Below are 8,301 nucleotides of genomic sequence, written 5' to 3'. Positions count from 1 at the left end.
TTAGCTTCTGCAATAGGTTCAATCGTTATTACAGAAGTGGCGCGGGCAGCATTTGTTGCAGTAGCAACGGCAGCAGCAAGGTCTGCCCCATTTGGTTGATGTCCGGGCTCCATCAGGGATTCAAGAAAGGCGGTGATAACTTCTTCCTCATCATGGGCTGCAACGGGGAAGGTTTCATCTACATAAAGGTAAATCAGCAGGGACTCGACTGCACATTCAGTTGCAGGTTCCAGAGAATCACTGTCAGAGAGAGCAGCAAGTGTAATTTGGGCAGCATGAAGAGGGGCCTGGATCGTTGCTTCAGCAGGGACTGCATTATCGCCTTCATCTTCTTGTATCAGGGAAGTGATAGGGTTCTCCACACCACCATCAGGTCCGACGTCTCTTTTGGCTGCATAATCAGCAGCAAGGGTTGAAGCGGGTGCATCTGCCAAGCAATTGGGCATGGCTTCAAGAAGTTGGCCATTGCAAGTTGGTGAGGACCCAGCGCTGGTTGTATTCAAGCAGGTAACCATATCGGCTGCATGATTGCAGCAGCAGATCAATAGAGGCGCGACGTCCATACATGTTGGAGCGACGTCCATCAGGACGTCATTATCAGCAACGTCATAGGCTTGTACTGCACATGCCTACAGAAGCCAGGATCTGGAAAATTTCGCCCGAGGGGGCTTGTTGGTCCGGATCTCGTGATACCATGTAGAATTGAGGAGGGAGCACCCCCCCTCAAAGGGATCATACATGTGTGTTCTACATCGTGCACAGGAGGTGACGCAGGCACTGTGAGAGAGAGAGAGAGAGAGAGAGAGAGAGAGAGAGAGTACGTGCAGACACGAGAAGGTGTGGATAGAATGCGGTGTTCGTTCATTGGGATGGGTTACATTTGATGGTTGAGAGATGAGACGTTTGACATCTCCTATGATGACCTGGAATTAGTATTCCAACACTCCCCCGTAATTCGAGTCATCATTGGAGTTGAATGCATGAAAGAAAATGACAATGCATTCGTCTGTTTTGTCAGGTGAAGCGATCCACCTTCGATGCGTGCAAGTCTACATGATATAGAGATGATTACATCATGCTATGCAAGCTACATGATGATTGGGTTTGCATCAGCTGAGTTGATTACTTTTTAATTCCAATAGTTGGTTCTAGCGATGTTCATAACGCGGAGCCCTAACTAGCCAATGCCCCCGGCAAGGCCACCTTCCCAAACTAAGCCATTCTATCCGTGATGATTCAGTTGCCCAATGCTCACCTCATCGTGGCGGCCGCTGGGCAGAATATTGTGAATGTGGCCGTTGCTCAAGAATTGGGCAAGGTGGTCACTCTTGTCAATGACATCATCGACCGGGTGTCCGGCACCTTCACTATCATCCTAGGCACCGTCTACGTCATCCAAAATGTCATCGATAGCGTTCTCAACTTGGTTGTCGTGTATTCCACCAGCCTCGCTGCCAATGTTTTTCCAATCATGGATATAAAACATAACACTTACTAAACCCCACTATGTTTATCCTCTCTGATCTTTCTCTCTCTCTCTCTCTCTCTCTCAGAGTTCTTAGAAATGATGTCGAGCAGCAAAGCCTGAGCTTGCATGATGTGTGTGTGTGTGTGTGTGTGTGTGTGTGTGTGAAAGAGAGAGAGAGAGAGAGAGAGAGAGAGAGAGAGAGAGAGAACACGGAGAAGATGAAGAAGAAGAGAGATTTAATTATCGTAGGAACAATCCGAAGAGACCTCAAAGATCTATTCAAGAGTTGAACTCAAGACCTCACACACACACACACACACACACACACACACACACACACACACACACAGAGAGAGAGAGAGAGAGAGCACATACAAGAAGAATATTAAGAGAGATTTTAATGTGATAGTAACAATCCCAAGAGACCTCAAAGATCTATCCATCGACGAGAGTTGAACTCAAGGCTTGATACTCTAGAGGGAATTGGGATAACCAATCTATCACACTTGGGTAAAAGAAAGGTCTCTCTCTCTCTCTCTCTCTCTCTCTCTCTCTAGCATGATTGGGCTTTTTTAGTTCTACCTTTTTACAAAGATCTACTTCTGGTCTGGTCTCCACTTGAGGTTTAAGAGCCTCATCATGTCGAGACCTTGCAACAGCTACAATGCAAGCAAGGAAAGCACTCGAAGCATGCATTTAATAGGGTCCTTCTCTTTAGCATGTTCAATCGGCAATATATACTGAGTGTACTCACTCAACATCAAAAAACTTTTAAAATAAAGTTTCACAACTTTTTATCATCCGTCAACGTGCAAGCATGACTGTTTGCTCGGCTAAAGCATTGCAAATATTGGCTAATTTTAGAATTCTTGTAGGGGCTAGAGCGCATGCTGCAATAACTTGAAGCACCATAAATGCTCACTTATTTTGTGTGTGACGTAAGTATCTCATGGACCCTTGATAGCCTCTACATTGACTTTGTATCTCTACTAATTTTGCATTGCACAGTCGTCTTCAGACAACCAAAAAAAAGAACGTATGTGTATTCTCTAGGCGTACTTAGGCACATGCATATCTCTCTTTCAAACCAAAATTGGTTTTGAGGGGGACATTGTAAGTCAATACTAATTGCCTAAGTGTTCGCTGCTCAAAATGGGCATGTGAAAATAGTTATAATATACTCAAACACACTAATAAAATTAGCAGTTGTGTCTCTACATATGTGTGTCTTTGTGTATGAGCAAACAAGCTTTTTGTGAGGGATGCAATGAAGCATGTTTAATTGATTTTCTACAACCCTCAGTGCTTTGCAATTTCTAATGTATTTTTCTCCTTGTTTTGCTCGGTTTAGGGATTGCTCGGAAAAACTTACTCGGGGTTTGGGATTCCTCAGTGCAACATTGACAAGGTTCATACTATCCTTAAGCTGTATTCCTTGCATCCATCTAGCATCTTCATAGTTTTTGAACTTAATTAGATACTGTCGGATAATCTTACCATGGTATAGTACCTTGTCATCATGCCAAAGGATAGCTTCGGGTTGTAGCACCTCTTCTTGGTCTTCAATTTTTGGAGGGTCTTCAATAATTGGTTCTCTTGGTGGCTCTCCTTTGTAGAGCTTAGTCTTTTCGACAGGAATAAAGTGTGCTTGCTTGCTAAACCTATCAACTATTGTCCATATTCCCGTATTCCCATAGATAGACTTGGGTAATCCAAAGATAAAATCCATGGATATACTCTCCCATGGTGAATTGGGGATTGGCAATGGTGGCTGGAGTAATCTAAGTTTCTTCCCTCTATCATATTTAGTCTTTTGGCATACCACAAACATTTTGAAACATACTCTTGTATGTCCACTTTCATGGTAGGCCAATAGAAGTATGTCTCTTCTCTTCAAAGAGTAGGTTGAATGCCTCTATGCCCCACATAGGGAGGAGCACGGGATTCATACATGACTTTCTCACGAAGGGAGTGAGTAACACATAGCCTAGTGCCATGGAGAAAATAACCATCCTGCAAGGTGAATGGTTCCTCTTTCTTCCCCAAAGCAAGGGTTGGAATTACATCTTTAAAGTCAGAGTCAGTAGCATACTCATCTATCATAGAAAATAGATCATTGTGAGTTTCTATAGACACCGCATTGACCACTTTATTGTGCTTACCAGCAATGTGAGCAAATATGAAAATAAAATTGTGAAAGAAAATTTTCCCACCTCATTTGTTTGTCGGAAAGCTTGGTTTGTGTCATGAAGTACTTGAGACTTTGGTGGTGTGTTCATAAAATGAATGGAGTCCCCAATAAATAGTTCTTCCATGTGTCTAGGGCATGTAGAACAACAGAAAATTTTCCCACCTCATTTGTTTGTTGGAAAGCTTGGTTTGTGTCATGAAGTACTTGAAACTTTGGTGGTATGTTCGTAAAATGAATGGAGTCCCCAATAAATAGTTCTTCCACGTGTCTAGGGCATGTAGAACAACTAAAAGCTCTTTCTCATAAATTCCCAAGACTCATTCATCCGTATTGAGCCTTCGGCTCTCATATACTATGGCATGCCCTTCTTGAAGCAAGACTACTCCAAGGCAATCACCACAAGTATCACATTGGACCTCAAATGGCTTTGAGAGATCTGAAAGCATGAGGATTGGTTGAGAGGTAAGCTTCTCTTTGACCTTGTCAAAAGCATTTTGCTCCTTAGCAGTCCATGAATATCTAACGTTCTTCTTTGTTAAGTCATGTAATGGACCTGCTATTTGAGAAAAATTTTCTATGAAGCGTCTATAGTATGCACACATACCAATAAAGCTTCTTAGTTCATGTAGATTCCTTGGATTAGGCCATGCTTTTATTACCTCTAACTTCGATGGATCCATACGGATATCATTTTGAGAAATAATATGACCTAAGTATTGAATCTCTTGAAGGAAAAATTCGCTTTTCTTTTGGTTGAGAAAAAGCTGGTTCTCCCTCAATGCTTGAAAAAACACTTGGAGATGTTGCTTGTGTTACTCCAAGGACTTGGAGTAGATGATGATATCATCAAAGAACACTCCAGTGAACTTGCAGTAGGGTCTAAATATTTTCTCCATCAAACGATTGAATGTGGCAGGTGCATTGATCAAGCCAAAAGGCATGACTAGATATTCATAAAGACCAAGCGTTGTACGAAACTTGGTCTTTAGGATATTTCCATCCACTATCCTTATTTGATGATAGTCACTTTTAAGGTCAATCCTATTGAATTAGGTAGAGCCTTGTAGCTTATCAAGCAGATGAGGCACGGGAAATCTGTTTTTGATAGTGATATGGTTTAGTGCTCGATAATCCACACACATACGGTATGTACCATCTTTCTTTTGCATTAAAAGGACTGGATAACAAAAGGGAGAGGTGTTAGGCCTCACCATCCCTTTGTATACCAATTCTTGTACTTGCCTCATGATCTCCTCTTGTTGAGCTTGGGAAACTCGATAAGGAGGCTTGTTAGGCGGTGAGCTTCCTAGTAGGAGCTCAATTCGATGGTCATCATCCCCTCTTTTGGAGGTAATTCCATAGGGATATCATTGATGAAAACATATTGCAATCCATTTAGAAAAGTAGACAAGTCTAACTCTTCTTAATTCCTACCATTTTCATTTGATAAACCATTAGCGTCATTAGTGGATTCTTTGACAAAAATCATGTACGCAAAAATCGAGCTTTTCATCGACTTATCAAAAGCTGGTGAATTTACAAGTGGTATAGTATGACCAGGCTCATTAACATTTATATACATGTTCTTTTCCTTTCAGGGAACTTCATGTTGGCAGCCTGCATGCAATCAAACCATGGCGCCTCTAGGATAGCATCCTCATGTTGAAGAGGAGAGATGAAAAAGTCTTCTTTATCGACATAGCTTTGGACATGAAGCCTCAACTTCCCAATCAAGGGAGTAACGGAGGCTTGCTATCCCTTGAAATTTGTGTCAAACATTACAATATCACCCATCTCAAAAGCTTGAATGCCCAATTTGGTGGCCAACTCCAGTGATATGAAGTTGTGAGTACAACCAGGGTCAAACAAGATGAAGACATCATGCTCCCTTACCTTTCCCCAAGCATAGGAGAGAGATGATCCTTTGCAATAAGCATCCTATTTTGGAGCTTCGATGGTGGAAGCCCTAGGAGTCTCATTGTGAGCATTGTTCTTGGGGTAAGAACGATAGCCATTTCTTTGCTCCCCACACTTAAAACACTAATGGTACTTGCAAAAAGGTTCAAGGTCTTCATGAGAGATTTTGTTTTCACCTTTGTAAACTCCCCTCTCCTTGGACCTATTGTTGTTGTTGTAGGAAGTGCGTTGGGAATAATTTTGGGCATTGATTTTTCCCTTTGCATCATTTTTGTCTTTGTTTTCCATGGGTTTGACATTTTGTCTAGCCTCTTGTTGGAAATTAGTGCGGGAAGTAACCATGGTGTGGTGGATTACTTTGGTGATAGAACTAGGCCATTGGGAGTTGACATACTCGACCATTTCTTCAAGTAATCCCACACAAAATTTCTACTTTTTCTCAGTGAAGTTTATCTTTTGGAAGACAGTAGCCTTGAGATGTAAATCCCAAAACTTGTCCACATATTTGTGAAGAGAATCATGTGAGAGAAGCTTCAAATTACACCATTCGGTAAGTACTTTGTCCTTTGCATTGCTTGCAAGGAATTTCTTCATGATGGAAACTCGTAGAGTTTTCCATGTCTTTGGGGCTTCACCGTTGCCACGAAGGCTAGCCCACCATTGACGAGCCAATTTCTGGAAGTGCATAGCTACATGGCATAGCTTGGAGGACTCCATGAAGCCCTCATCTCCAAAGGCCGCATCAAATTGCTGGATGAAGGCCAATACTTTGTCGGTGGCACCAAAGGTGCCATCATAGGTGAGAAAATAGATACTCTTTCCTTCCTCTTTGGTGGAGAAGCAACTAAGCATGATAATCTCAGCCAAAGGAAAGAGAAATTATCACTATGTATGGATTTCAAACGGGCACCAATGTACATTGAAATGGTTGAGCAAAAGTTATGGATGGCAAAGCTTCAATATGATGCACCATTGGAAACTAAATGGGAATCTTTCAAGAAAGTTATTTGTTCTTGTACCGAAGAATGCTTGGCCATAAAGCATCTCCATGGTATCAACAAAGATAGATCACGCAAAAGGTGGTTTGATAAAGAATGTCAAGATGCTCGAAAGTCCTTGATAAAGCTTGATGCAACTATGGATAAAGACAACTATCAAATTCATTTGCATACATACAAGGCATTGATTCAGAAGAAGAGAAGAAGATGGGAAGTAAAGCAACAGCTTTTTCAAGTTCAAGAAAAGGCACATGAATGTGGAAGATTTTGGACAAACTTGAGGGGCAAGCAGGTTGAGAATTTTGGTAACTTCAGTCTTGTGGATATGAACACACATTGTAGGCAATTATATGAGTAAGCAAATGCTGAAAAAATGCCATTTTAAGTTTCACTCCCATGTATGCCCTCTGCTTTTACTATTGAGGATGTATGCGGTGGGCTTGAAAAGTTGGCCACTCGCAAAGCGGGAGATCTTCAAGGTATCAAGCCGGAGATGATCAAATGGACGGGAGATTTTACCCATGAGTGGATGTGTGATATGTTCAACCTTGCACTTCAACATGGTATGCCTTATGGGGTGAAAGCATGAAAAGGTGGTCAGGTTTTGGGGAAAAATTGGTGGATCACTTTAATACTTTCAAATTGTGTGAGAGTCTAGTCTAAGCCGATTAAGAAGGTATCAAGATTTGAAAACATCACTTCAAGATTTCATCAATTTTTTAGATCCAAGCATCCAGCAAAAGGTAATCTGCTCAGTGTCGGCATGCACCTAGGTCGCGTTGCATGGATTGCTCCTGCTTGCAAATCTTTTGGAGCTCACTTTCTGCTGTGCTGTGCCACGAGACTGCTGACAACTATTTCTTCCTCAAGGTAGTGATCTCTCTCTCTCTCTCTCTCTCTCTCTCTCTCTCTCTACGTTGAGGGTGTTGCATTCATTGTTGGATGAGATTTGATAGTTTTTTTATTGGGACACCAGAAATGAAGACACCACCGCGAAAGTGCACCTTACCAAACAAATCACATGTTGAGGTGTCATCCATCAGCTTGCATTCCAGCAGTAGCAAGAGTGGTGCAAGTTTGTTGTCAAAGGACACTTTTCTTGCCTCTGACAAGAGCAATGGTAATCACCCATTTCCTTCTCATGAATGTACGAATTTGTTAAATCAATACTTTTTGGTTAAAAAATTAGATGTTAAAGGTTTGCCATTGTTTTTCCATGTCCACATTTCATTAGTTTTATTACATTGAATGCATAGTTTTACATGGCGGTGGAAGTGTTTTGACTAATCCCCTTCCCTCTGAATTTTTATGCTCAATAGTAGCATCTCGGAAGGCTCAATATCCCAAGCAAACCAGATTTTGCTTTACCCGACATGACCTACACGAGGAGTATGGTCTAAGTTTGGAAGGCAAGCTGTACCAACATTTGTTTGATAGGATGTGATAGATGAGGATTGGCTGGCAGTCTTCACAAAGAAAAGGGAGAAGGGTGCCAGGATCTTCTTGCATATGGTGCGGCCTGGATATGCATAAGAATATAGATTATTGTTTCACAAAGGATATCAAGCCATACCAACCGACAAAGAAATCACACACAAGTTTTCAACCTTGTTTGTATATGAGAGATGCCCATCTGCCATGCAAAGTCCAACGGGTCAGCGGAAGGTTGCATGGGCTGTTTTTTGTGAACAGGTCCTAGATCACTGCAAGAATCTCCCGGGCGGTGA

The 8,301-nt window shown here is 41.8% G+C and overlaps 1 pseudogene; it reads right to left on the bottom strand.

Annotated features, from left to right (window-relative positions):
• The window catches only part of LOC147442881 (uncharacterized), a 755-nt pseudogene extending 664 nt beyond the window's left edge, over window positions 1-91 (bottom strand).
• Window positions 92-8,301: the final 8,210 nt, after the last annotated feature.

The sequence above is a fragment of the Adiantum capillus-veneris genome, chromosome 14 (genome assembly GCF_014529385.1).
Source record: "Adiantum capillus-veneris isolate H3 chromosome 14, ASM1452938v2, whole genome shotgun sequence".
NCBI lineage: Eukaryota > Viridiplantae > Streptophyta > Polypodiopsida > Polypodiales > Pteridaceae > Adiantum > Adiantum capillus-veneris.
This window is presented reverse-complemented; position numbering and strand designations above follow the sequence as displayed.